Here is a 27,282-nt window from a genome sequence, read left to right as displayed (position 1 = left end):
GCCACCGAGACAGAGGTGCACCAAAGAAGAGGTACAAGGACTGCCTAAAGAAATCTCTTGGTGCCTGCCACATTGACCACCGCCAGTGGGCTGATATCGCCTCAAACCGTGCATCTTGGCGCCTCATAGTTCGGCGAGCAGCAACCTCCTTGGAAGAAGATGGCAGAGCCCACCTCACTGACAAAAGACAAAGGAGGAAAAACCCAACACCCAACCCCAACCAACCAATTTTCCCTTGCAACCGCTGCAACCGTGCCTGCCTGTCCCGCATCGGACTTGTCAGTCACCAACGAACCTGCAGCAGACATTGACAAACCCCTCCTTAAATCTTCGTCCGCGAAGCCAAGCCAAAGAAAGAAAAGAATTATGTGTTCAACATATATATCAATACGTTTAGAAGTTAGATTTCACCTGCATCATAAGAATATTCATTCTGAAATCTGCTTTGAATAGATGAATGGATGGTGCTCAGAGTTGGGACTTTATTTTACAGGATGTTGGTGAGGTGTCACCAAGAATATTGTGTGCAATTCTGGTCACCATTCTGCAGAAACCTTCACAAGGATGTTGCTGGCTTGAGTTATAAGGAGTGCCTGGATCTGTTGAGATTTCCTTCCCTGGAGCATAGCAGGCTGAACGCTGACTTTATAGAAGTTTATTAAAATTGTGGGCATAGATAATGTGGATGATCACAGTCTTTCTCCCGAGATATAAAGACTAAAACTATAGAGCATAGGTTTAAGGTGAGAAGGGAACCTGAGGGACATATTTTACACACAGAGAATGTTGGGTGTTGGGAGCGAGCTTTCAGAAAAATAGTACAGACAGGTACAATTCAACCTTTAGCAGACATTTAGGCAGGTTCATGGGTAGTAAAGGATGAGAGAGATACGCAGGCAAATGGAACTAGGCATTTTTATTAATTTAATTGAAAACAAATTCCATGGTTACTGCTTCACCATGTTTTAAAAGGATGGCTTGTAGAAAAGCATTGGAAAATTCTGAGGTTATGAAAGATGCCACGTAATTGTAATTCTTTCTTTAATCCAATGAAAAGATGTCTGAATTTCTTACTCCCCTGACATGATGACAGTGTGGAGAGTACTGGTCAGGACCCCTCTGTTTTCCATAACTCTTCCTTAATCAGTTACACTAAGGTATATTCCATGTTTTATAGCTGACATATGAATTTGTTATAGTATTTTTGGAATGGTCGTGTGTGTTGGGGAAGATAAAGCGAACGGGATAATTGGAATCAAGAATTATACAGTATTGATGTGAGTGGGAGTAAATGCCTGGTAAAGTGGTGAGTGAAATGATCACTCAAAGAATTTATCTTCAGTCAAAACAAATTAAAAAGCATCTCTCATGTTGAAGTTGTGCAAGAATGGGCTGGACAACTATTTGCAAGCCTTTGAATTTATGGGGGAAATATCTCCTTTTTATTGCTATACAATTCCTATCTCTGACCTGGAGAAGCCAGATTAAAGAGACTAGTCCCAACCACTGTGGCCTCACACAGCTCTTCAAACGGGAGCCAGGACTAATTATTTGTGTGGCCCCGGAGCTGAGTTAGTGAACTGGAGTTTGCTTTTAAAGCAATCTGGGAGTTTAATTCTATTACTTATACAGTGCTAGCTTTCTTTATTCCAGTTTATTTAACTAATTGAATTTAAATTCCCCACTTACCATGATGGGATTTCAACTCATCTCCAGATGTTTGGTCCACTATTGTGTGTATTGTGCATTGTGAATTAGTGGAATCTTGTGGTCTACTTGTCCAATCGCAGATTAAGTGTTTAAATTCTAATTAACTAAATCAACCCTCGAATATTTGTTAAACTCTTAACAAGAAAAGGTATTCTACTGGAGTGCAAGACAGTCCCAGGACCTTGACACTCATTACTTTGCAGGTCCTGGTTAGTTTGGCTCATATACATTGTACATGCTAGATTACCCATTTGAATTACGCAATGGCTTAGAAAGAATTGGTCTTTGTTCTCATTGCTGGATGCATCTTAAATCAGAATATCAATATTATCAACAAAACTGAAAGCTTTTCTAACTTAAAGAGAAGGTTCAAAGTGAAGGGCCATGATAGGCAATGATTAAAAGTTCCTCGTATTTCATGAAATCTAATCACCTGAAAAACTGGAATTCAGCACCTGAAGTAAAACCTATTATAAAAAAGAAATCTTCCTTAAAAATATTTATGGAAAGATTTCCCCTTACTTGCATTTATAAATTAATTTTGACTTGAGATGATAAGGTAAAATAGAAAAGAGCGTATTGTGCTGCATTATTGATTTGCTGTATTGAATTTGATGAAAATATATAAGGAGTGCTGCTTGTCTGTTTTCAAAAGGAGTAAAGTATCCACCGTTTTCTGCAGTATTTTGCAAAGAACAGAGAGCAAGAAAGAATAACAAAAACTATTTTGCTTATTGAATGTCACTTTGAATTCTATACACTCAAGATGAAAATGGATAGACTAATATAACAGTCTCTATTACACTAATGTTTATTGAAAGTGCAAATCTGAAATTTGAACCACTATTACTATAGTAACAGCAATAATTATTCCATGATCTCTGGCATCTGAGACAAATCTGTCACTGAGCTAAATGAATGTAGCTGAAAGGATGTTTAGAAGGGGGAGTACAAGTCCCATGTGAATGGAAACCCTTTCCCGTCAGACTCCTGATAGAGCTTAGCTCAGCAAAAAATTAACTGCAAATCAGCATTTATATCCATGAATAAAAATGGCAAAATCTTTATAAATGACTGATTGGGATGGAGCTGCATCCCATTCTGTGTACTGCACTCCCAAAAGAATTTCAGAGCACTGGAAAAGATGCAGAGGAGATTTGATAGACTGGTCCCAAGAACAATTTAGAACAGAAGGTTGAACTGGAATTTTTGACACTGTAAATAAAGGCAAACTTTATTCTTTATCCAGAAGGGACAACAATGTCAGTTTTAAGATAACTGGCAAATTGAGTCAGAAGTTGAGGAGATGATATTTCTCTGCACCACAAAATCTAAAGTAAGCAAATGCAATATTGACCTCACCACGGAAATGAAAAAATACCAAAGAGTAAAATAAATTTGCAGAGCTATAGAAAAGGAAAAATATTACTCCAAAAGTCACTTAGTGAAGGAAAGGAGTGGGGTGGGTGGGGGGGAAGGGAGTATTATAAGGAGTGGAGCAGGAGTAGGCCATCTGGCCCTTTGAGCCTGTTCCACCATTTAATAAGATCGTGGCTGATCTGGTCACTGTCTCAGCTCCACCTACCTGCCTTTTCTCCATAACCTTTAATTTCCTCACTGCAAAAACCTATCCAACTAAATCCTAAATATATTTTCCGAGGCAGCTCCGACTGTTTCTTTTGGCAAAGAATTCCATAGCTTCATTACTCTGTTCTTCCTCACCTCTGTTCTAAATCTTCTCCACCAATTTTGTGGCTAGATTCTCTACTTCTAGTCCTCCCAGTGGAAACAACTTTCCTGGCTCTATCTTACTTATCCCTTTCATAATTTCAGAATAATAAAATCCACTCTCATTCTTCTGAATTCCAGTGAGGAAAGTCCCAGGCGATTTAATCTTTCCTCCTCTGCCATCCTCATTTTTGGAATCAATCTGGTGAATTACCCTTGCACTGCCTCCAGCCAGTATGTCCTTCCTCAAGTAAGGAGACCAGATCTGCCTACAGTACCCCAGGAGCAAATTTCTATTTGCTTTATAAATGACTGATTGGGATGGAGCTGCATCCCATTCTGTGTACTGCACTCCCAAAAGAATTTTGCTGAAGGCTCTTTGCATCCTCTGCACAATTTGCTTTTTTGTTTGAAACTTTATTTAAAGATTTTATTACATGAATAAAACAAAGAAATTACATTTAAAGAAAAATAAAAATAAAGTAATTATTGCAACACAACATTAATAACCTAACTTAAGTCAATCTAACCCCCCCCCCCCCATATATACGGCCACTAAAAAAAACATATATATAAAAAAAACCCACCCTTCCCCCCAAAATAAAGAGTGAAGAATTAATAAAGTTAGTAATATTATATATAAAAAAACACTCACAAACAAAAGAAAATAACAAGTAAAAATATTAATTAAAAAATTATCAAATCTAAAATATCACACATAAAACATATTTAAATCAAACTTAATTGCAAGTACTTACAAATGGAGTCCACTTCAGCTTATAAAAAGACATCTTATCTTGAATTGAAAAAGATATCTTTTCCATAATTAAACAAGACTTTATCTCTAAATACCACCTATCTAAGGTTAGTATATTTCTATCTTTCCAAGTAAGTGCTATACATTTCTTAGCCACTGCTAAGGCTAAATAGATAAAAGAAATCTGATAATCATTTAAGCCTAAATCAATTAATGATTGCATATTCCCTAATAAAAATATATCAGGATCTAATACAACATAGATATTATATAAACTATTAAGTATAGATTGAATACCTTTCCAAAACTGTTGCAATCGATCACAAAACCAAACTGTATGTAAAAAAGTATTAGCCATCTGATCACAACGAAAACAACAATCTACCTTACTAAGACCAAACTTCTTTAATTTCTCTGGTGTTAAATATAATTGATGTATAAAATTATAATTAATCATCGCTAATCTAGCATTAATCAATTTCCGAATACTATTCTGACAAATTTCCATCCAAGCTTCTTCAGCTTTTTCCCATTTCAACTTATCTTTATCCCAATCTGTCTTGTTTTCATTTTCTTGTAAAATACAACTTTTTTGGTATAGAAAGTACATATTTCTCAAAATTAGTTTCAGGCAATAAAATCATATGTCGGCCACATACCTGTTTTACAAACGATCTTAACTGATAATATACAAATACAGAATTTCCGCTAATACCAAATTTCCTTTGTAATTCCTCAAAAGAACAAAAACATCCTTAAAAAAAAACAATTTGATACATTTTTTATTCCTTTCCTTTCCAATTGTTTCAAAGTAATATTGGAGACTGTAAAAGGAACAAGTTGATTATTATATAATGGCAATTGCCCAGACCATTTATTTTTAAGCCCCAATTTATTAAGTTTTCTTGTCCATAGATTCAATAAATGTTTCAACATTGGTACATCATAAATTCGTAATAAATTTTTATTCCATCGAAACAAAAACTCATGTGGAAATTTTTCTAAAATAACTGCCATTTCTATCTTTGCCCAACTAGTTCGGCCCTACTAGTCCATGCCATAGCAAATCCCCACCCTCCTAGTCCCACTGACCAGCACCCGGTCCATACCCCTCTAGTCCCCTCCTATCCATGTAATGATCCAGTCTTTCCTTAAATGTAACCAATGATCCCGCCTCGACCACGTCTGCCGGAAGCTCAATCCACATCCCCACCTTTCACTAACCCTAACCCTAACCCTAACCCTAACCCTAACCCTAATTTTCCCCCTTCAATCTTAAACCATGTCCTCTAGTTTGAATCTCCCCCTTTCTTAATTGAAAAAGCCTATCCACATTTACTCTGTCTGTCCCTTTTAAAATCTTAAACACCTCTATCAAGTCCCCTCTCAATCTTCTACGCTCCAGAGAAAAAAGCCCCAGTCTGCACAACCTTTCCCTGTAACTCAGACCCTGAAATCCTGTCAACATTCTCGTGAACCTTCTCTGCACTCTCTCTATTTTGTTTATATCTTTCCTATAATTTGGTGACCAAAACTGTACACAGTACTCCAAATTTGGCCTCACCAACTGTCTGTAGACTTTTCCTCTCCTGTGCGTTGGCACCTCCGTAACAGACTGTGATGCAACCAATCAGAATGCTCCCCTGCAGAAATTTGCAAGAATCTTTGGTGACTACCGAATCTCCTCAAACTCCTCACGAAGTATAGCCGCTGGTGAGCCTTCTGCATGATTGCATCGACGTACGCATCAGGTCATGTCTCCTGAACAATCACCAGCATCACTTCCCGAGAGATCATTCCTCAACCTATTCCAGCTTTATAAACACCCAAATTCTGACAGCCCACTTCTGTTTGCCCCGCAAGACCCAAACACTGCAGTCTTGGCAGACCCACTGTCTTAGCCTGTTCTTATCTGATAGAATTGATTTCTTCCTTCCTTGACTCTACTCTTTTTCCACTCATCTACACTCTTCCCATTTATAATTCAGGAGACCTCTGATGTTCTCTGCACTTCGACACTTCCTAGTTCCCAAATGGCTCATCTTATGTTGAACCACTTTTTAAAAAAAATTATTTTCCATTTGCATCAAAACCTGTCTAATAAACCTATATCTTTTAATTAATTAATTAATTACAGTTTACATAACAATCTTAAACCATAACTAATTAAGGCCGATTGGATGGGGGCATGGTGGACGCTGTAGGTAAAGTCATAGCAATAAAATCCATGTAGGGTTTCCAAATCTTATCAAATTTTTCTGGTTCATTTCATAAATTATACATTATTCTCTCTAATGATACACAATTTAATAGTTCCATTTGCCATTTATTCAACCCCACAATATCACCAGATTTCCATGTTACAGCTATAGATTTCTTTTCTATTGCTATTTCAACCACTTTTCCTTTAACTTTACACAACACTTCCAAGTCAAAGGCTTGGAACCTGCATGGCTCCAAGCATTACTCAAATATTGGAGGTATTTAAAGAGGACAGTGAGGGAATTGAGTGCTATGGGAATGGGTACAGAAGAGGACATAAGGCCTGGGCCTTAGGCACAGCTTGAAGGGTTGAGTGGCCTAGATCTGGTCCTACTTTCTTATCTTAAGTTTTGCAGCTGGAGGCAATGCCAATTGCTTTGTGTGGCAAATGCAATGGCCCCTGTTTCAGTTCTATTCAGACTCCCAAACTGATTTCATTCTCCGCCTTATTGTTGACCATATTGCAGCTGCTTCCTTCTCCCATACATAATTCAAAAGTTTTAACACCTTTGCCATTAATTTCCAACTGCTCTCATTTTCACATGGAAAACCAAACAGAGAAATTAAGTACCTTGAAGTTAATTTTTTAACGCAAATGTGCTTCATGGAAGTCATCTGATACAAAGACTGAACAGTCTAATTCATATTCAGAGGGTTGCCAAGGAGAAGGATGGAATCAATCATACACTTACTTGTTCTACTTGTTCCATTTATTAAAATCATTACCAGAGCATAGAAGAAATAGTGCACTATTTTAGTGGAGTATCTTTGTTTTTATTGCATTTCTCACTTATATTGTTGACAATAACAAAAACTAATAAATACTTTGTTTTGTAATTGTTAATAATTTTTTGTGTAATGTTGTTTAAAATAGGCATAATTATGTCAAAACCTCAAACTTCTTTCTCTTGATTTGAAGGCAAATTTGATTGGCTGAGCAGCATATTTCTGCTCCAATATCTTATAATCATATGATGCAGCACACAGTAAAGGGCAGAACCTTACGAGTGTTGATGTACAGAGGGATCTTGGAATGCATATCCAAGGTTCCCTAAAATTAGTAACTTAACTGGATGGGGTTTTAAAGGAAGCCTGTGACATGTTTGCTTTCATTTGTCAGGGCATTGTCAGGAAAACGTACAGCACACAAACAGGTTCTTTGGCCCTTGATGTCTGCTCCAACCATGATGTCAATCTAAACCAATCCTATCTGCCTACACATGTCCCATATCTCTCTATTCTTTTTCTGTTAGTATGTCAATTGTATCAGCTTGCACCATTTCCCCAGGCAGTACATTCCAGGCTCCTATGTAAAAACTCTCTGTATAAAAACCTTGCCTCACAAATCTCCTTTAAACTTCCCTTTCCACACATTAAAGCTATGCCCTTGAGGAGAAAGGAACCAGACCATCTGCACCTCTCATAATTTTGTAAACTTCAATCAGGTTGTGCCTGAGTCTCTGACGTTGGGGAGAAAACATCTTCCCTCATTGCCTTCCCTTAGCTCTGTCTCTACCTTCCATCTCCTTTTGCATAAACATGATAAATTCTTACCTCCTCCCTTATCATATCTAGTTAACACCTTTTGTTGGTCTGGATTCCTCTCCCAGCTGGCACTGTCTGAAATCTGAGACTTTCTGAGATTTCCTGCATCTGCTTCATTCTGCTTATTCCTGAAAGAAGGGCTCAGGCCTGAAACATCGGCAATATACCTTTGTCTCCTAGGGATGCTGAAAAGACCGGCTAAGTTCCTCCAGCATTTTGGTGTGTTTTTATCTAAACTTTCTTTACAGCTATGAAGGCAACATCCTGGTGAACCTGATCCACTTGCTCCAAGATCTTGCAATGGGGTGACCAGAACAGCCCTATTGCAGATAGTTTAAATCCTGCAGACATTTTGGGCCAAATGGCCTGTTCCTGTGCTCTTCTTTTTTGTGTTCTACATTCAATCAAATCTACAACATGATTTCCCAACTTTTATAGTCAACGTCCTTCTATTGCGGCTCTATTAAAAGTGTGCTGGCTTACTGCATTCTCGCATAGTTTTCCAGCTGTACAGCAGCAGACAAGAGAGATCTTCAGAGGGTTATCAATATGGCCCAGAAGATCATTGGGTGCTCTTTGTCCTCTTTGGAGGATTAATTTTGATCTCGCTGTATCGGGAAAGCAGCCACTATCCTTAAGGACTTTACCCACCTGGGTCATCATTTGTTTGACCTATTGCCCTCGCGTGGACAATACAGATCCATTAAATAATGGATGAATAAACTCAAGGACAGTTTTTATCCCAGAGCTATTTGAGAATTAAACTCCATCAATTAGTGTGTTTTTGTTACTGTTCTTTTATTTTTATTGTTTTTATATGCTCATGTATGTTGTATTTGTGAATACCACAGGTTGCATTTTTAATTTTGCTGTGTTTTCTTTCACAATGACAATAAAGTACTTACTTACTTACTACCCTTTCTATTTTTGTTGCCACTTTCAAGGAGCTATGTAGCAGTGCCCCAAAATTTCTCTGTATATCACTTCTGTTAAGAATCTTGCCATTGTTTGCCTCTTCCATTTGACCTCCCAAAGGGCAACATCTCACCCTTGTCTGGATTAAATCTCTTGTCATTTCTTTGCCCACATTTTCATATGATCTACATCTTGCGATATCTCTTTATTCCATGGAACCATAAAACAGTGCTGCACAAAAACAGGCCCTTCAGCCCATTTAGTCCATGCAGAACTGTTTTTCTGCCTATTCTCATTGATCTGCATCCAGTCCATAGCCCTCCATACCCCTCCCATCCATGTACCTGCCCAATTTTTTTTTATATGTCAAAATTGAACTTGCATTCACCAGTTCATTTGGCAGCTCATTCCACCCACTTACCAGTCTGCATGAAGAAGTTCCTCCTAATGATCCCCCTATATATCTCACCTTTCATCCTGAACCCGTGACCTCTAGTTCTTGTCTCGCCTAACCTCAGTGGAAAAACCTGCTTGCATTTACCCTGTCTATACCCCTCATAATTTTTTAAACCTCCATTAAATCGCCCCTCATTCTTCTGCTCTTCAGGGAATAAAGTCCAAATCTCTTTAACCTTTCCCTGTAACTTAGCTCGGCAAGTCCCAGAATTCCATTGGTTATCACATTAAGACTCGGTGTCCATGTGAAATTTTCATGGGAATTTTTATAACCAATAAACTTGAGGTTCAGTGTAAAACTTGGTTTGACTTTAACCGCAATGGTTCTTATGGTAGATAAAGGGTCATCCAGTGACATAATAGAAACTATCATGTAATCACAGAATAATTATTCCCTGGTGTGTTGTGCTAAATGTCACCTCAATGTCAGGGAGACATTGCCAAAGAGCTACATGAAAATGTGTGCAATGCATCAGTGAACATGGTTTCTTTTCACTAATTTAGATTAATTCCCCAAACCAAGCATATTATTAATATTCAAAGGACACCAAAGCCCAGGAAATGCTGACTGTATAAAGCCTGCAGCATGAAATGTTTTAATGATAAAGAAGCAATTTATCATTCCAGTGAAGGTTGATGACAGTTAAATAAGGCCAGTTAGTGCATGTAATGAGAATAAACCCTAACTATGAATCTAATCTGTAGCAAACATTATTGTCATTCCTTTAACTTCATTAAATTTCCAATGTTTATCTGCATTGAAGAGTGATCATGTGTATTTTAAACTCTCTTTTTATTTCTCCCTACTATTCATCTAATGATTTCATCAATGAGTGTGTTTGGCTTTCAACATTTCACAGAAGTGAAATTTTACATTTTAATTTTAATGATACAGCATGGGTCAAGGTCCTTCGGCTCATGAAACGCATGCTTCCCAATTGCACCCAATTAACCTACCGACCCCCGTATGCTTTTGGAGGGCGAGAGAAAACTGAGCACCCAGAGGAAACACACGCACGGGGAGAACAATGCAGGATTCCCACCCAGGTTGCTAGTGCTCAACCTTGAGGGACCATTGACTCAGTGTGACATTGAAGAAACTGAGAAAAGATCATTCATCAGAAAGTAATGCGAAAACATTCCAGTGGTTGTTCATAATCCTGGGATTCCCTGCTCTCTGGCCCACACCACCCTCGCAAGGACAATTACCCGGCTAGTGACCCCCCCCCCCCTCCAATAATGGGGGCATGGGGTCGTGGACTGGAAGGGCCTGTTACCGTGCTGTAGGTCTAAAAAAAATTGATAGAGTTTCTTAGCACCAATGAAAATCAAAATAACTGGAGATGCTGGATATCTGACCTAAAAACCGAAAATACTGAATAACTCAGGAGGTCAGGTGTAACCTGCCAAGAGCGCAATCTATGACCACTCACAGACAAGAAGTAAGGGCTAAAGGCTTTATTGATCTAAAGATCCACACAGGCCTCAGCACACTGCTGGCTCAAGTCCAAGGGCAGGTATGAGGGAGGAGACTAGGGCTCTCGGCCTTTATTAGGGGTCCTAAGGGAAGGGGCTACTAGTTCAGCAGCGAGCCAGCCTGCCCAGCTCATTGGGGAACGTGCCCTCAATACCATGTTCCACCACACAGATCTGAGACCCTTTGTCAGAATTTGGAAAGAGAGAAAATATTAATTTTTTTGTTTTAGGGAAGTTGTGGGAGTTTGGTTAGAATAAACATCATTGTTTGGATGAAACTAAAATATGTCAATATCAGTTAGAAATATATTATTTCTTTGGCTATATTATGTGCCTCTAAAGGAGAGCTATGGGACATGCTCAGCAGGCTAGGCCTATACTGTTGTGGGTGGGGAGGGGGTGCGGAAGAGAGAGGGAGAGAGAAATGGTGATTGACTTGCAATCTAATGTCTTACATCTGGTAATCTGGTCTCCTTAGCACCAGAGAAACTAAATATAAATAGAACAATTGTTTGTGAGGAGGGAGCCTATTGTAAAGTATTAGGGTATTGAATCCAACTGATCTACACCAGTAATATTCACAAGTCCTGCCTCATTCTGCTTCTAATCTCATGAGCCACTGTTTATTCCTCTCTCTGTGTTTATCAAACTTCTCTTTGTATATGTCATCTATGTTATTTGCCTCATATTCCATGTAACAATAAGCTTTGCACTCTCGCCATTCTCTGGGAATGGAAATTCTCCAAGTTCCTCAGAAGCATTGATATAGACAGAGGCAAATGCACCCTCCCCCCTCCCAGCTTTTTGAAGTCAATGAGCAGCTCCTTTGTTTTGCTGACATTAAAGGAGAGGTTATTGCCCTGACTCCATGAAATCAGGCTCTCTGTTCCCTTCCTCTACTCTATCTTGTTCTTTAAGATCCAGCCCACAACCGTGGTATCATCTGCAGACTTGTAAATTGAGTTAGAGCGGCATTTAGTCATAGTCATGAATGTACAGATAATACAGTAGGGGGTGAGTGTACAGGCTTGCAGGGCACTGGTTTTAAGGATCATAGGGGTGCAGTCGCTGTTGCTATTCATTATTGATGGTGCTCTGCATGTCAGGAAGTCAATGATCTTGTGGTAGAGGGGGTTGCTTAGACCATTGTCTGGACTTTAGAAATGTGTTTGTTTGGGGCTATGATGTTAAAGGCAGAGCTATAGTCAATAAATAGGAGTCTGAAATTGGTGTTCTTGCTATCCAAGTATCCCAGGGCTGAGTGTTGGAGAGCTTTGAGGACTAAAAAGTGAAAATCACCCACAACCTGTCCTGGTCCAACCATGTTGATGGCATGCCAAAGAAAGAACAGCAGTGACTACTTCCTCAGATGCCAAAGGAAATTTGGCATGATTCGAATGTCTCTTCCCAGTTTTTATAGATTCATCATAGTACATGTCCTGATCAGATATAGGAATCGCCCTGCCCAAGACTATGAGAAACTGCAGAGAGTTGCAAACCAACTTGCCCTTTAATAATGTCCACACCTCCTGCTGCCCTGGGAAAGCTGCTGGTATATTAAAGGACACAACCCACCTGGTCACACTCTCTTCTCCCTCTCCCATCAAGCTGAAGGTACATAAGTGCAAAAACACACAACTCATGGACTGTTTCTTTCCTGCTGTATTCAGACTCTTAAATGAGCCACTCATCCATACAATTTGTGACCCCTGCGCTGTTTAATTGTACTTTTCTCTACATCTGCACTTTGTTGTGGTCATGCTAAACTCTGCAGTATTTTGTACTTACAGTAACAGAAACCCTGCACTTTTGTTTTACTATTGCATTACTGACTACTCAAATATGAATGAACATGCCTGGATAGCACACAAATCAAAGCTTACCTCAGTACCCATGACAATAAACAATTCTATTCAATTTGATTAATAATATTAATAATCATGAGTTTATTATCATATACATTGTACAACATACAAATGCACCAAAGGTTCTTGACATTTAATTCAACATTGGATTTATTAATGTTTACTACACAGTATTTATATTCCCTTGTTTTGGATTCCCCTTCCAACAGAACCATTTTCTTCCTGCCAACCATATCAACAGTCCACCGCAGCCTTCCCTCCTAGAGAGAGAAGAAACAGTTTCTGGTTTACATTTAAATAAGAATCTACGTAAGTAGCTCATTTTACTATTACGTTGAAGGGCATGGGCAGATTGTATCTCTCTTCCTTTAAGCCTGCTGGTAATTTTTCAGCCAGCTGATTGTGTTATTTTAAAAATAGTTTGGTTGTTGTACCACCAGATGACAGTCACTTCCTTATATTTAAAAGTGTGTAGGACTTGTTTTCCAATTACATTCAGCTTTTAATTATTAGATTACTATTACTGTCAAAGTCTTATTTCCTGGCTTTGTGAAAATGAGTCTTCACCTCCAGTTTGAATAATTTCTGATTTTTAAAAATTTCCTACTTCGTCTATTCCAGACAAAAATGTCTCCACACTTCTCAGTGGTTGGGCTGACTTGAGATATATTCTGCAATTTAGAACATAGTACAACATGGGAACAAGTTCTTCAGCTCTCAATGTTTGTACAAAACATGATTCCAATTTAATTTCATTTGCCTGTACATGGTTTATGTCCCTTCATTCTGTGCCTGTATCTGCCTCAGTGCCTCCTAAATGTTGTTATTGTATCTGCTTTCACCATCTCCTCTGTCTCCAGCTATCTACCACTCTCAATGTAAAAAGAACTTTCTCATACCTCTATATCTTGATTTGGAAAACTTTCCTGAACACATTTGATAAACCCTAAGCCATCCAGCCCTTTTACAGTTGTGATATTTTCCCTGTCGAGCAATGCCACTCCTTCCCCTCTACCATGTCTGAGAAAACAGAATGGCTGGAACATCGAGCTGCCAGTCCTGCCCTCCTGCAAACAAGTTTCACGAATAGCAATATTGTTGTAATCCCACGTGCTAATCCACATCCTAAACTCATCTACCTTTCGACAATACTCCTTGCATTGAAGTAAATGCACCCAAGAACATTTTGATCACATACAAACTTTTGATTTCTGTCTTGTTCCTGGTAGGTCGTCCCCACCAATAATATCCTACAACCAAGTTTCACTAATAGCCACAAAGTCATAATTCCATGTGCCAATCCATGGTCTAAGCTTATCTGCCTTTCCAACAAAACTCCTTGCATTGAAATCAATGCATTTTGAGAACATTTCCACCCCATACACCCATTGACTTATAACGGTGCTTGCAATTTCCCCTTCCTCCACTCCTCTATCTGCCACTTCGGTTCCCATCTCCCTGCAAATCTAGTTTAAACACCCTGGAGCATCACTAGCAAACTTTCTCGCAAGCATATTAATCCCCCTCCAGTTCAGATGCAAATTGTCCCATCGGAATGGGTCCCACCTTCCCTGAAAGAGAGCCCAATGATCCAAAAACCTGAAGCCCTCCCTCCTGCACCATGTCTTTAGACACTTGTTAAGCTGCATTTTCCTCCTATTAGAAATAGGAGGAATGTGGCATGGGTGGCAATCCTGAGATCACTACCCTGGAGGTCCTGTCCTTCAACCTTGTGACTAACTCCCTAAACTCTCCTTGCAGGACCTCCTCACCCTTATATACACCATTGGTCCCCACATGGACCACAACATCTGGTTGCTCACCCTCCCTCCTGAGAATGCTGTGAACTTGATTAGAAATATCTCAGACCCTGGCACCAGGGAGCAACATACCATCTGGGATACTCAAACTCTTCCACAGAACCTCTTATCTGTCCCCCTAATTATGGACTCCCCTATCACTTCAGCTCACCTCTTCTTCTGCCTTCCCTTCTCAGCCACAGGACCAGACCTCATGCTAGAAACCTGGTCGCCTGATCCAGCAATATACATATTGATAAAGAATTAATACCTCAAATTAAGGCATGTACTTCGTGTTTACCATAGGAGAAAGTTTCTCAAAAAGCAGTGAATTTTGTGGCTTGAACTTCCTCCTTTCTAATATTGTCTGCTGAGAGCCATCATTTCTATTGGTTGCCTGGTGTGTTGCAATAGTAATGTCAACCAACATGCATGTAGCCAATTTCCTTGAAAAATTCTGATGGATTGCATACTAGATTTATAAATTCAATTTAAACTAACCTCTTAGACATGAAAACTCAGAATATGCACATGATATTAAGGTCAAAGCAGATATTATAAACTGAGTTTTAAGATTAATAATTCCTTAAATGTTGATTTTTGAAAAACTATCTGATGGTATTACAAATCACATACTTAAAATTATTTTTATGGGGCCATGGAAGTTGTGAATATTAAATAACAATATGGTCTTAAAACCTCATTTTTATCCAACTGAGTAGCATTTTCCAGATATTTTGCAGTGGGAATTATTGTTAAACACCTTAGTTCTTATTGGATTGCTGCGTTCCCTTCTTATGTTGAAGGAAACTGTTAAATAGAGTTAGGAATTACTACCAGCAAGTTCTGGATTTCACGGACAACTGTGCATGCATTTACTCCAAATACTGGTGTTTATTTCACGGCAAAATGACAAATGTCAGCAGTTTCTTAGCATATACCACTGCAAAATCTGGGTCCATTTATTTAGCACATTTCATGCGATTCTTTTATCCAATTAGGCAGCTATTCTATAATTTGATTTAGTCAAACCTGAACTAAATGATTCAGTAGGATTGATTGTGTTGGAATTAACCAAATAAGCCATAAATCAAGATTGGAGCAAATCATTTATTGAATTTAAAAGCAGAAACAGTTGGGCTTTAAGTAGATGGTTAGCTGAGCAAGTAGTTCACCCAGAGGAGAAAAAGTGAGTAGACCCTGAAGACCAAAGAGGATGAAAATTTGGATCAAACTTGCAACTGCTTTAATGCAAGGATCCAATGAAGAAGGTGGATGAGCTCAAAGCTTTAACATGTGGGACTACAGTACTGTTGTCATCACTGGGACATGGTTGAAGGATGTGCAGAACTGGTGTATAGAATTTTCAGGCAAAGATTAGGGGATTTAGAAGAGCAGATGGCATTGTTCTGTCAAGGAATGCATTCAGTAATGAGGGAGAATATCCTGGAGGCTCCTTGAAAGAGGTCAGATGGGCAGAAAATGAGGCTGGAGATGTTGGAATAATTGAACGGGTCAAGCAGCAAGTATGGAGGCAAGAGTTGTAAGTCAGGTCAAGATCTTGCATCAGGACAAAGAGGGGAAAGGGAAGACTATCGGTATATTGCAGCAAGATGTGTTTGCGGGGTAAGGGTGGAATAGAAACTGGTAGGTGAAATTAGATGGAGAGGGGCCAATGGGCAGGTGGAACTAGGTGGAGGAGGGGCGTGGGTCAAAGGCTTATAGGTGAAACTAGATGGGATGATGGCCCAAATGCAACTAGATATCTGGAGAGTGGGAGAAAAACAAAGGGACACAATTTGTCTCTGACTTCTTTTACTCACCCACTAAACTTTCATCCACTCACCTGAAAAAATTGTTGTCTCCTATTGGCAATTGCTGTCCTGATTTAAATTAAAAAAAAGTGCTGGCTGTTCACCCTCTCTATGCCCCTCATGATCTTATACACCTCTATTATGTTGCCTCATCCTTTGTTGTTCCAAAGTGAAATACCCTGGCTCACTCAACCTTTCCTCATAAAAAATGTTTTCAAAGTGAGGCCTTCCACACTTGGGATTCTGAAATTATCTTCCTTTGCACTCACTTACTCCCCTCCCTTGGTTCTCACCTTGCACGTCACCAGCCTGTGCCACTTCTGCCAGCTGCAATGGGATCACACAAATAACTGTCTCCCTCTCATGGAGGCCTCTCTCCATGAGACTCTGGTCTGGTTACACCTCTCATCCTGTCACTTAAGGTGTACAATACTTATCCGTATACCGCCTCTTCACCATGCAGGGATCTAAACAGTCCTCTCGGTGAAGCAGAGATTAATGACACCTCCTCTAACCTTATTTACTCTATTTGGTGCTCTCGACGTGGCTCCTCTTCTTCAGTGAGGTTAAGTTTTGGACTACACGACCACTTTGTGGAACACCAGTGCTTTACTGATGTCATTAAGATGGAAAGGGTGCAGGAAAGATTCACAAGAATGTTACCAGGACTGTTGATTGGCTTGAGTTATAGGAAAGAATTAGGTGGAGAACTTAGATGGCATATAAAAGATGTAGTGAAAGGCCTTTTTCTGTATTATAAACCTATTCACCATTGTTATAATAAAGAACGACAGTGGACCAACATCGATAATTGCCGCACACTACTGGACACAGGCTTCCGGTTTGACTACCAAATCTTCACTACCACCCTCTGTCTCCTCCCATCAAACCAATTCTGTATCCAGTTGGCCAGCTCACCATGGATCCCATGAGATCTGACCTTCCAGACCAGCCTACCATGTGAGACCTTCAGAGAATGTAGAGATGGGGCAAATGAAATACAATGCTGGAAATTTTATTATTTTCTACATGGGGAGAAAATTGAGAATTCCCAGATGCAAAGGGACCTGCAAGTCCCCATGCAGGATATTCTGAATATGAACCTTCTGGTTGTGTTGGTGGTAAAGAAGGCAAATGCAATGTTGCCATTCATTTCAAGGAGAGGAATAGAATGAGAGCAGGAAAGTAATGTTGCAGCTTTATAAAGCACTGGTGATAACTCTTTTGGAGTTCTGAGAGCAGTTTTGGACTTGTTATTTAAGAAAGGATGTGCTGACGTTAGGGAAGATTCAAAGGAGATTCACAAGGATTCCGAAAATGAAAGGATTATCCTATGAGGTACATTTGACTGCTCTTGCCCTATATTCGTTGGAATTTAGGAGAATGAGGAGCGATCTCATTAGAAACATATAGAATGTTGAAAGGCATGGACAGACAGGTGTAGAAAGGTTGTTTCCCATGGTGGGAGAGTCTGGGACAAGAGGGCACAACTTCACGATTGAAGGGCACCCACTTAGAACAGAAATGCGGAGAAAGTTCTTTAGCGAGAGAGTGGTGAATCTGTGGAATTTGTTGCCATAGGTGGTAGTGGAGGCCAATTCATCGTATGAATTTAAGGCAGAGATTGATAGGCTCTTGCTGAGCCAGGGAGAAGACCAGGGAGTGGGGGTGAATGAAGAATGCATCAGCTTATATTTGAATGGCAGGACATACTCAATGGTCTGAATAACCTATTTCTACTCCTGTGTCTTATGGTCAACCCTGACCTCATCAATCTTGGTTACCTCTTCAAAAAACTCAAGTTTGTGTGATGTGCTTTCCCACTCACAAAGCCAAGCTCAATATTGCCAATCAATCCTCGCTTTTCCAACTGTACTAGGATACCATCACTCAGAGTCCTCTCTATTAATTCTCCCTAACATTTTTACCAGCCTGTGATTCCTTGGCTTTATCCTTATCGCCTTTTAGAAACAAAGGCACATCATTAGCTACGCTTCACTCTTCTGGCACTTCACCATGCTGAACAATGATGTATGTATCTCTGCCAGGGCTCCTGTAATTTTCTCCCCAGTTTCACATAATGAAACTCCAAATAATCCTGCAACCAATAGTTTGGGTACACAATTATTTTCTAACTGGGAAACTGATAGTTGGTCAAACTCTGCATTAACTCTGTGCGGACTTATAGAATATATCTGACAAAGCTTGTACATGTATGGTTTGTTCAGTGGTGTGTTTGAGACATTCTAAACTAAATAAATCACATGAGACAAACTAAATTCACCAGAAGAAACATGTGTATCATTGTTGTCTCAGAATAACATTTGGACTACTTTACCACAGTTTCTTACCATTAGCCAGTCGTCGTTTAGACACCCATTTTAGATAAGACATTTATAGATGTGGAACTTTGTAACAAGTTAAGATGCACTTCACATGGAAGAAAAGCAAGCATCTCTAAAATGAAATTGAAACTTTAAATATTGGTACTCCAGTCTTCTCTGTGTATCTAGAATGCAAGAGTTAAATCAGTTTAACAAGATGCCTGCAGACAAGGAGAGAAAAATAACAAGTTATTTCTGGTCATTCTGCTGTAGCCTAAAAATGTCCTTTGGTTTTAATTAGAAATGTTCTGTCAGAAAAATGCAAAGAATTATGTGCTTATTTTTGAATAGGTATGGTGTAGTACAGTTCAAGGCAGTTAGCATATTTGTTGAAACCTGAAACATTTGTGGATCAACTGTGGGTTAACACAACCAAAGTGAAATGATCTGGTAGCAAGTTTATTAACATTCTTTAAATATGGTTCAAATATAAATCTATTTAATCTTTGTCTGGAATGCTCCTGCGGTAAGATAACTGATTTGGAGAATATTGGAAGAGCAATGCCTCAGGAAACTTGAACTCCATGTATAAATAGAGATCAGTTGAATTTTAATGGATGCTGTAAATTTAGACATTGAAGCTACCAGAGATTGACATTCAAAGGGAATGGGAAGTGTCCTCAAAATGACATGGATAATTTCAAGAATGAGCAGCTCATGACAAGGTGCATATTTACTTGGAAATCTAGTGTCACTATTAAGGACCTAGTTGGACATAAAGAACAATTTAAAAAGAGTATGGTGGGGAAACAACACTGCATTCCATGTGTCTTAGAGCTATTCTTAGCTCAGAGCACTAAACAGCATTTAAATAAACAAATTTTTTATCACCACTGGAGAATACACAGGACTTTCCCTGAGAAAGATGCGACTTGCAGCTGTTGACGTATAAAGGAACCTGTCCACATTCAAGAGGATTTGGTTGCGTCTCCCAAGGGGCTTAACGCTTGTAAGAATGAAGCAGGAGTGCACAAATATTCAGGACATTGATTTCACTTAGCTTTCAAGTTTCAAGTACAGGTCAATGCTGAAGTAGACAGGCTGATTAGGAGATGGAGAAACTGGTCATCTTGCTCATGGCAATGTTTCACACTCACTAACCCTATGAATGCTAGAAGTCAGTGATTAGTAAACCATTTGAAAAACAGCCAGGAAAGACATCTGGAGCAGAATCATGATACAATGGAGGAAGAATTCATTTACTTCATGTCTGAACTTTTCCACTTGAATCCGTCCCTTAGAAGGCATTAGTTATAATCAGTGATAACCCTGGATATTGTGGAGGATTGCATTCATTCTTCACTCTTCTGAAACCTTGCAATCTTTGACCACAACACTCCACACTAGCACCTCTATATCGGTTTTCAGTCTGTTTCTTAAAAATGCCTAATGGCCCTATTGATACTCCTTATCATCTTAGCCAAAACAACAAACTTGCACTCAACATCAAGACCAAGGAGTTTATTGTTGAGTTCGGGAAGGGAAGGCTAAGGGACCATGCCCCTATGCCGATTGATAGAATAGAGGTGGAGAGATTCAGATCTGGGAGCCCATATTTAAGAAAACCTCTCATGGCCTCTATTTTCTAAGAAGTCTGAGGAGATTTGGCCACCACTTCAATTCAGACTCTTGGATGTATACAGATATGTCTCCTGTACCTCAACAATTTGCAAGTCTCTTTTTTCCTGGTAATTTTTCACAGTTCCTCCTTCTCAGTTCCTGATTTTCGGCTATAGCTTATTAAAGATGCGATTGCAGTACATTTGGAAACTAGTGATGTCATGGGAGAGAGTCAGCATAGTTTTATGAAGAGAAAATAGAATTTTTTGAGGCTGTAACTAGTAGTGTGGATAGAGAACCAGTGGATATGGTATATCTGGACTTTCAGAAGGCTTTGACAAGTTCCCACACAGGTTAGTGTACAAACTTAAAAGCACACAGTATAGGAGGGATGGCACTGAGGTGGATAAAGAATGGGTTGACAGACAGGAAGCAAAGAGTAGGAATAAAAAGGTTATTTTCAGAATGGCAGGCAGTGACTAGTGTGGTACTGCAAGGCTCAGTGCTGGGACCACAGTTATTTACAATATATATCAATGACTTAGATGAGGGAATAGAAAGCAATATCTCCAAGTCTGCAGACAACATGAAACTGAGTGGCAGGATTAGCTGTGTGGAGGATGCAGGGTGACTTAGGCAAGTTAGCTGAGTGAGCCAAGGCACAGCAGATGCAATATAAATTTTAGAGGCAAGAACAGGAGAGAAGATTACCTAAATGGAATCCAATTAGGAAAAGGAGATGCAATGAGACCTGATTGTCGCTGTGCATCAGTCATTGAAAGTGGGTATGCAGGTACAGCAGGCTGTGAAGAAAGTGAATGATATGATGCCATTCATGGCAACAGGATCTGAGTACAGGAGCAGAGAGGTTCTACTACAGCTGTACAGGGCCTTGGTGAGACCACACCTATTGAGTATCCTCTTGGTATCTTTATCTGAGGAAAGACATCCTTTCCATTCAGGAAGTTCAAAGGAAGTTCACTAGATTGATACTAGGGATGGCAAGACTTGCATATGAAGGAAGGCTGGATTTACTAGGCTTATAGTCACTGGAATTTAGAAGATGGAGGGAGGAGCTTATAGAAATTTATAAAATTCTTAAGACTAGATGCAGGAAGGTTGTTCCCAATGATGGGGAAAACCAGAACCAGGGTTTTTGGCAATGGGCCAACACAATCCAACAGTTTAAGGATAAAGGGGAAGTTTTTTAGAACAGACTGAGAAAAAAAAAATCCCAGAGAGTGGCGAATCTGTGGAATTCTTTGCCACCTTGGCTCTTAAAGGCAAACTGTCACTTTTTAACATAAAACCACACAACACATAGGTCAGTACACAACACAGAACTCTGTAATACCACCCCTGCTAAAAAAAAATTTGGTCCACAAGAACAAATTTTTGACAATTAATGGAAGTATTACATAAATAAAATAAACACTCCATTTTTTTTACAGTAAGTTGTGATTAGATTCATATCTACCCAGATTAACATCTTGACAAACAATCTGCTATTACATTATCTGTCCCCTTTATGAATTAAATCATACTCTTGTAATAGTAAGCTCCAATTCAATAACTGTCTTCTTATTTTTCATTTTAGACAGAAAAACTAATGGATTATGATCAGTATACATTATTAACATTTTTTGAGCAGTACAAATATACACAACAAAATGTTGCAATGCTAAAACAAGCGCTAATAACTCCTTCTCAATTGTTGAATAATTTCGTTGATGGTAGTTAAACTTTTTTGAGAAGTATGAAATAGGATGTTCTACTCCATCACCATCCTTCTTCTGTAACAGAACAGCACCAACCACTTCGTCATTGACGTCCATGGCTAAAGAGAATGGCTTTTCAAAGTTAGGGGACACAAGTACAGGCTGATGGCGTAAAATGGCCTTTAACTTCAGAAACATTTCCTGGTATGCATCTGACCAGATAATTTTTTCTTTCTTTCCAAGTAATTTTGTTAATGGGAGTGCAATTTCTATAAAATTTTTTTTACAAAATCTACGATAGTAGCCAATCATACCTAGAAATCTCCGAAGAGCTTTCTTATTACCGGGGATAGGAAACACAGTGATAGCCAATACTTTCGCTCCAACTGGTGCCACCTGTCCCTGCTCTACCACATAATCCAGATAAATTACAGTGGCATGTCCAAACTCACTCTTGTGCAAATTCACTGTGAGGTATGCTTCCACTAGTCTCTGAAATAACTGCTCTAATTCAAGCATGTGTTCTTCCCATGTATCCGTATTAATTACTAAATTATCGATATAGGCTCCTGTGTGCTCTAAACCCTGAATTACTGCATTAATCATTCTCTGAAATGTGGCAGGTGCATTTTTCATCCCAAAAGGGATAACATTATACTCATACAATCCCGAAGGTGTAACAAATGCAGAAATCTCCCTGCCTCTCTCTGTCACAGGAATACACCAGTATCCTTTTAAGAGATCAATCTTTGTAAGAAACTTGGCCTTCCCCACCTTATCTATACAATCATCTATTCTGGGAATAGGGAACGCATCAGTCTTTGTCATCATGTTTACCTTTCGATAATCTGTACAAAACCTAATTGAGCCATCTGGCTTAGGCACTAGAATACAGAGTGAACTCCAATTTGAACTTGATTTTCAGACGATGTCATTTTTGAGCATATAATCCACCTCTTGATCCAACAATCTGCTCTTTTCCTGATTAACTCAGTAAGGATGCTGCTTAATAGGCTTAGCATCAATGACCTCCACATCATGACAAGCCACAGTAGTTCTTGGAAATTTTCCAGCACTTTGGGCTCCATGACCTTCCACAAAACTTATCTCCTCTTTACTTTCCTCTATAACTAGCACATTGATTGGAATCCTAGTCTCCTCCTCAGTCATTTTCTCAAAGTAAGGTTTAAGCATGTTCACGTGACAGACCTGGGTCTCTCTTCGACAATCAAGTGTCTCAATGTCATAGATGACCTGGTTAAATTTTTATTTCACCTTATGGTCCTGAAAACTGAGCTCTCAATGGGTTTGACTGCATTGGAAACAAAACCAATACTTTGTTGCCAGGTTTAATGTCCCTAATTTTTGCTTTTTTAATCATACCAAATTTTCATTTATCCCTGAGCAGTTTTTAAATTTTTCCTTGCCATCTCGCAAGCCTGATGTAATGTTTTTAAATTTGAAAACATAATCCAACAGATTTGATTGTATATTCTTTCAACAATAGTAATGGACCCCTGACTTCATGACCAAACACCAACTCAAATGGACTAAAGCCAAGAGACTCCCGAGTTGCCTCTCTAACAGCAAACAATAACAAATGGATTCCTTCATCCCAATCCTTATTATTTTCTGCGCAATAAGCTCTCATCATATTTTTCACAGTTAAATGGAACCTTTCCAAGACCCCTTGACTTTCAGGATGATAGGCAGACGACACAATTTAATGGGCTCCCAATTCATACACCACCTGTTGAAATATTCCAAACATAAAATTACTCCCTTGGTCCGATTGAATTTCCCCTGGTAGGCCAAACAGTGTGAAAAATTCTAGCATAGCCTTCACAATCGTCTTTGCTTTAATGTTTCTCAGGGTAATAGCCTCTGGAAACCTTGAAGCTATGCACATGAGTGTTAACAAATATTCATTTCCCGCTTTGGTTTTTGGCAATGGGCCAACACAATCCACTATCACTTTTGAAAAGGGCTCCCCGAAAGCAGGGATGGGTTGTAAAGGTGCCACTGGTGGTCCTTGATTAGGCTTGCCCACCAGATGACAAATGTGATAGGTTCTACAAAAGTTCACAACATCCTTTCTTAATTTTGGCCAATAAAACTGTTTCCTTATCTATTCTACCGTCACTCCAAGATGACCTCCTAAAGGTGTACTATGAGCCAACTTTAGTATTTAATTTCTGTAAGTTTTGTGAATTACAACTTGCCTTACTACTGCCCAGTTTTCACTGGCAGGTATCACTTGCGGTCTCCACTTTCTCATCAATATTCCATCTTGAACAAAGTTAACTACTGGCACAGTTTCAATTTCCTGGTTAAACAGAATCTTATCTCTTATCCTAACAAGATCAGGATCATGCTTTTGTCTAGCTATTAATTCTTCTCTTGACAACAGCAAAGCTGGATCCTTAGGTTTGTCCTCAATGCTTGCCTCCACTACAGGATCATCACAGACATTCTCTACCTTTACTTTTTTTCTAGACATGGCTCTAGCAATGGCACACGCAGGGTAGATTTCCAAATCCTTTTTGGACTCATAAACCAATGGCTTACTTGTGAGTTTCACCGCAGGTATGACTTTACCCTCTGCTAAATCATTTCCTAACAAAAGAGCAACTCCATCCACTGGCAGACTTAATCTTATCCCTATCGTAACCGGGCCATTGACGAAGTCTGATTTCATCACTATTCTATGCAAAGGTATAGGCTCTGCTTCACCAGCAATGCCTTTAATTAAATTCACATCTCCAGTATCGGTCTCCTCACCAAAATTCAAAATGTTGCTTAATACAAGCGATTGGGCTGCTCCAGTATCCCGCAGGATTTTAACTGGCACTTGATTGGATCAAGTGAAATGAAACCTTCAGTCATGAATGGTTTAAAAATATCCCTAACTTTCTCACTCTGAACACAGGCAGTTGGTACCACCCCTTTCTCTTTCTTCCTTTTCAGTACAGGACAATTTGCTATTATGTGCCTTGGCTTCTTACAACAGTGGCAAATAACACTCGAAAAAAATTTCTTCACCCATTTCTCTTCCTTTAACCTCACTTCTAGATTTTCTTTCTACTCTACTTGGATTATCAGCAGTATACCTTTGAAAGGTTTTCCTTGATGTCCACTTAGGCTTGTGGGTTAAAGCGAATTTAGCCAATTCTTGCTAAGTTTTTATATTTTTCTCTGTCAGGTACACTTGAATATCGTCAGGAACACAGTTTTTAATCTCCTCAATCAGAATGATTTCCCTCAATAAATCAAAGTTATTTTCTACTTTCATTGCGGCACACCACCGATCAAAACACCTTCATATAAGCAAGATCCAGGTAAGATTGGGTTGCTGCTTTTTTTAAAAACACCTGAACTTTTGTCTATAAGCCTCTGGGACTGGTTCATAAGATCGGAGTATAGCCTGCTTTACAAATTCGTAATCAGCTGCTTGTTATACCATAAGACACAAATTCCCTTTAAGAACACTTTGTAGCAGGAGTGACCACTGGTCTGGTGGCCATTTTAAATTTACAGTGACTTTCTCAAAATGTTAAAAATACTGGTCTATTTTAACTTCCTCAAATGGAGGTACTAACCTCACATCTCTACTGACCAGAAACCTCTCCTCCTGACCAGCATGTAGGTTTTAGGCTGCTCCCTCTCCTTGGGTTAGGGTCTGCCTCAATTTAGCTAGTTCTAGCTCATATTTCCGTTCTTTCTCTCTCTTCTCCCTTGCGGCTGCCCTTTCCTCCATTTCTGCCTGCCTTATTGCTTCAGCTTTTCTTTCGGTCTCTCTTTTTTCCTCAAACTCTAGTTTTCTCAAAGGCAACTTAACTTCTAATGCAGCTTCTTCAAATACTCCCTTTCCTACATAGAGCTTAACAATCTTTCGGGCCATATCCTTTTTTACATCCCAGTTCTTAGTTGAACTTGCCAACTATAACCATCAGTTCTGACTTTTTAGCCATTTCTAAATTAACCACCGAAGGGAATATTCATAGTCAACTTAAGCAAAGATCATAAACAAAATTCAGTTTTTGGTAACCTGAAGCCAACAGAGCTGAGAGAGAGTGAGAGTGAGAGAGAGAGAGAACAAAATTCGAACTTGTTTTGTGTTGCTTGCAGAGAGAGGGGGAACAATGTCTTGGTCCAGATCCTTCTGGCTGTCTTCAGAATGTTCATCCCTTTTTGAAATCCCAACATTCTAAACTGTCTTCCAGACAATGACTCATGCTCTGGGCCTTCTTCCACTCCACAGCACCACCCAGTGGTGGTTTATCATCCAAGTCCAGAAATTTGTAGATCATTTTCTGCACATGCTCAGTCCATCTCCCACTCTCTCAGCAGTCCACCTTCACCTTGGCTCTTAAAGACAAACTGTCACTTTTTAACATAAAACCACACACATAGGTCAGTACACAACACAGAACTCTGTAACACAAGAAAGTCTGCAGATGCTGTGATTGTAGATAATACACAAAAGTGCTGGAGGGTCCCACAGCATCCATGGGAGGCAAAGATGCAAAACCAACATTTTGGGCCTGAGCCTTTCAATGCTGTGTGACCTGCCAAGTTTCTCCAGCACTTTTGTGCATCCTTGATAGTACAAGCTAATCCAAAATACCTGTTTAATGGAAAACAAGAAGATGATGGATGAATTAATCTCCCATTCCCAATTTTTCTGGCCTCACTCACTTTATTAACTTTAAAAAAAAAATTCTTACTAGCTACATTTCATATGCTGCAGAATTGCCACATCAGCTATAACTTGTGCTGCAGTTTCTCAATATTGACTCCAGAACCCTTCATGAACCACGTCATCAACATGAATGTCCTCCCTCAGTGAGTGATTCGATGATCCTGCACAATAAACAGCATTTGGAAAAAAACTATTGAACCCAGAATTAGGTAGCACATAAATAGGCCGCTCTGTGCATGCAGACCATAATTATTTGGGTGGTAGTATATCATGGTGTTTTAAAAGAAATTTGTATTGACTGATTAGTTAATTCATATTTATGTAAATCTGCTTCACGGTCCTGGATAAACGCTATCTCATCTTTACTGTGCTATTAGTAGTTATGGTATGTACAATAAAGGTGACTTGACGAATCTATCCATACCACTTGGTCCATAATCTACAACCTAGTTTTAGAGGAAACCGAGATACTTCTTGAATGAGAAGGGATTCTCTACTTCCACCACTCTTAGGTAGTGCATTTCAAACTTCAGCCCCCCCTCTGGAATAATCTTCCTTACATCCCCTTCAAATTTGTTACTTAAAACCAAT

At 39.3% G+C, this 27,282-nt stretch overlaps 2 long non-coding RNA genes across 6 annotated transcripts in view; one reads left to right on the top strand and one right to left on the bottom strand.

Annotated features, from left to right (window-relative positions):
- The window catches only part of LOC138751750 (uncharacterized), a 62,797-nt gene that overhangs the window by 1,934 nt on the left and 33,581 nt on the right, over positions 1-27,282 (top strand). For all 4 annotated transcript variants that reach the window (XR_011350156.1, XR_011350155.1, XR_011350154.1 and 1 more), the window contains exons 2-3: positions 12,924-13,023; positions 25,192-25,327. This is a non-coding gene — a long non-coding RNA (uncharacterized lncRNA). The remainder of the gene's footprint in view (positions 1-12,923; positions 13,024-25,191; positions 25,328-27,282) is intronic.
- LOC138751749 (uncharacterized) lies at positions 12,796-26,171 on the bottom strand. 2 transcript variants are annotated; one of them, XR_011350150.1, is made up of 3 exons: positions 26,098-26,171; positions 18,679-18,836; positions 12,796-12,974 (listed from the first exon to the last, which is right to left on the bottom strand). It is a non-coding gene; the product is annotated as an uncharacterized lncRNA (long non-coding RNA). The 2 variants fall into 2 exon arrangements; XR_011350151.1 differs by having other exon boundaries at positions 26,038-26,117.

The sequence above is a fragment of the Narcine bancroftii genome, chromosome 1, assembly GCF_036971445.1.
Source record: "Narcine bancroftii isolate sNarBan1 chromosome 1, sNarBan1.hap1, whole genome shotgun sequence".
In the NCBI taxonomy this organism is placed as follows: Eukaryota; Metazoa; Chordata; class Chondrichthyes; order Torpediniformes; family Narcinidae; genus Narcine; species Narcine bancroftii.
The sequence above is the reverse complement of the archived record's forward strand: the minus strand, read 5'-3'. Positions and strand labels throughout refer to the sequence as shown.